The sequence below is a fragment of the Furipterus horrens genome, unplaced genomic scaffold, assembly GCF_987537825.1.
Source record: "Furipterus horrens unplaced genomic scaffold, mFurHor1.1.pri manual_scaffold_11, whole genome shotgun sequence".
Lineage (NCBI taxonomy): Eukaryota > Metazoa > Chordata > Mammalia > Chiroptera > Furipteridae > Furipterus > Furipterus horrens.
The window spans coordinates 34,362,041-34,364,127 of record NW_028327181.1 but is presented as its reverse complement, the minus strand read 5'-3'; the positions used below and the strand labels follow the sequence as shown (position 1 = coordinate 34,364,127).

Below are 2,087 nucleotides of genomic sequence, written 5' to 3'. Positions count from 1 at the left end.
AAAGAAAGAGAGAAAGAGAGAGAGAAAGGAAAGGAAGGAAGAAAGGAGAGACAAGACATTTTAGGTCAATATTCCTAATGAACACAGATGCAAAAATTCTCAAAATATTAGCAAACTGAATACAGCAATGCATCAAAAAGTTCATACACCATGATCAGGTAGGATTTATTCTGGGAATGCAAGATTGGTTCAATATTTTCAAATCAGTTAACATGATACATCATACAAACAAAATTAAAGATAAATATCATGATCATATCAATAGGTACACAAAAAAGCATTTGATAAAATCCAGCACCCATTTACGATAAAAAAGCAAAAAAGGAGGGAACATACCCAAACATAACAAAGGCCATATATGAGAAACCCACAGCTAACGTTATACTCAATGGTGAAATGCTGGAAGTGTTTTTCTTAAGACCAAAAGAAAGACAAGGATCTTCACCTTCACCATTGTTAGTCCACATAATTTTGGAAATTCTAGTCCTACCAATTAGACAAGAAAAAGAAATAAAAGGTATCTAAATTGGAAAGGAATTACTTAAGGACGATATGATACTGTTATAGAGAGGACCCTAAGGAGTCCACCAAAAAAATATATTAGAACTGATAGGTGAATTCAGCAAAGTAGCAGGATACAAAATTAATATTCAGAAATTTGTTGCATCCAGCCAGGGGAAGCAGAGGTCTGTCAGTTGCTTGCTGGCTGGCTGGGGCAATTGCTGGAGGTCGGCAGGCAGATCTGTAGCCACGGGCAGGCGCGGTGCAGCAGCCAGGCAATGTTGCAGTGGCAGCCCTGGTGTGCCGGCGAGACCCAGAGCAATGGAATGTTGCTGCAGAGCTTCTTCCCCCGCATACAGCGCACGCCATCGGAGACCGCAGCTGCCCTCCAGAGCTGAGGACCTGGCACAGCCCTGCGCCCACACCGATGGCACCCGAGCTGACCTGGCCCGGCCCTATTGGGCCAGAGAGCGCGCAGCGCAGGCAGGCAGCGCAAACACCTCACACGCAGCACAGGACCCTCCCCAAGGACACGAAGTTGTTGGAGAACTTGAGCTTAGAGGCCATCAACTCACAGCGGACTGTGGACACTGGAGATGTTGCATCGTTGACAGAATTGGAAGCAAGTCGTGTAAGACAGCGGGTGATGACAAGCATGTGTTCAAGCAGTTCTGCCCGGAGGGCCGACCACATGTTCTGGAAGCACTTCCTCTATTGCAGACCTTGGGCCTCGGCCCCAGCAGACTGCGTGAGAGCCAAGGTGGCGAGGACGAGGCCCCTCAGCAATAAGTCCAGCCACAAGACCCTCTTCTTCCTTATTGCCACCCTCAGAGAGTCTTTCGGCCCTGACTTGGACTTTGAACAGCCCGCAGCCACGACTTCAGCCGGGAGCCAAGCCTCCATTGGGGGGATGAGCGCCATCGAGTTCAATGTGCTCTCAGCCGTGCTGGTGGACTTCATGGCCCTGAGGTCACCGCTGTGGAACGCAGTGGATAAGCAGATCTGTCTGCTGAATGTGCCATCCACAGCTGCAACCTGGACTTGGGCTCAGACCCCTTTCAGGAGGACGGTAGCCTCTGGCTCTTTGACTACCTCTTCTGCAACAAGCAGAGTAAGCGAGTTGTCTTCCTCAGCTGTTGCTCTATCAATGGATCCACGGCATGTCTTGTAAGGTGGGCAGTGACTTGGAGCTGGGGAAGGAGGGGTGGGGGAGGAAGAACTCAGAGGTGGAGGCAGTGAGGTTGAACCCTAGGAGACCAGTCCCATGAGGACTGGGTTCTGGTGATCTGTATGTGAGGAGGAGGAACAGAGGCTCCAGCCTCATCCAGCTTCAATGAGGGCTTGGGCCTGCCCACCTGAGGGGCCCCAAGGCCTCCCCAACTGCTGGCCAGGCCCTGGCACTGCCACAGCCCTAGCACTGCCCACCTTGCCCTTTGGCTCCAGCGTATGGATGACTAGTGACCCCCGCAGGCTCTGCTGCCCACATGGTGGCTGGACTGGACAGAGAGCACAGGGCCTGATGGGAATAGCCACTGCCCTGCCCAATTGAACTGACACAGGCAAGGACAGCTGGACCACAGAGTTTA

General features: G+C 51.1%; 1 pseudogene; it reads left to right on the top strand.

Annotated features, from left to right (window-relative positions):
• The first annotated feature begins 928 nt into the window (after positions 1-928).
• LOC149997377 (repressor of RNA polymerase III transcription MAF1 homolog pseudogene) lies at positions 929-1,753 on the top strand (annotated as a pseudogene).
• The last annotated feature ends 334 nt before the right edge of the window (positions 1,754-2,087 follow it).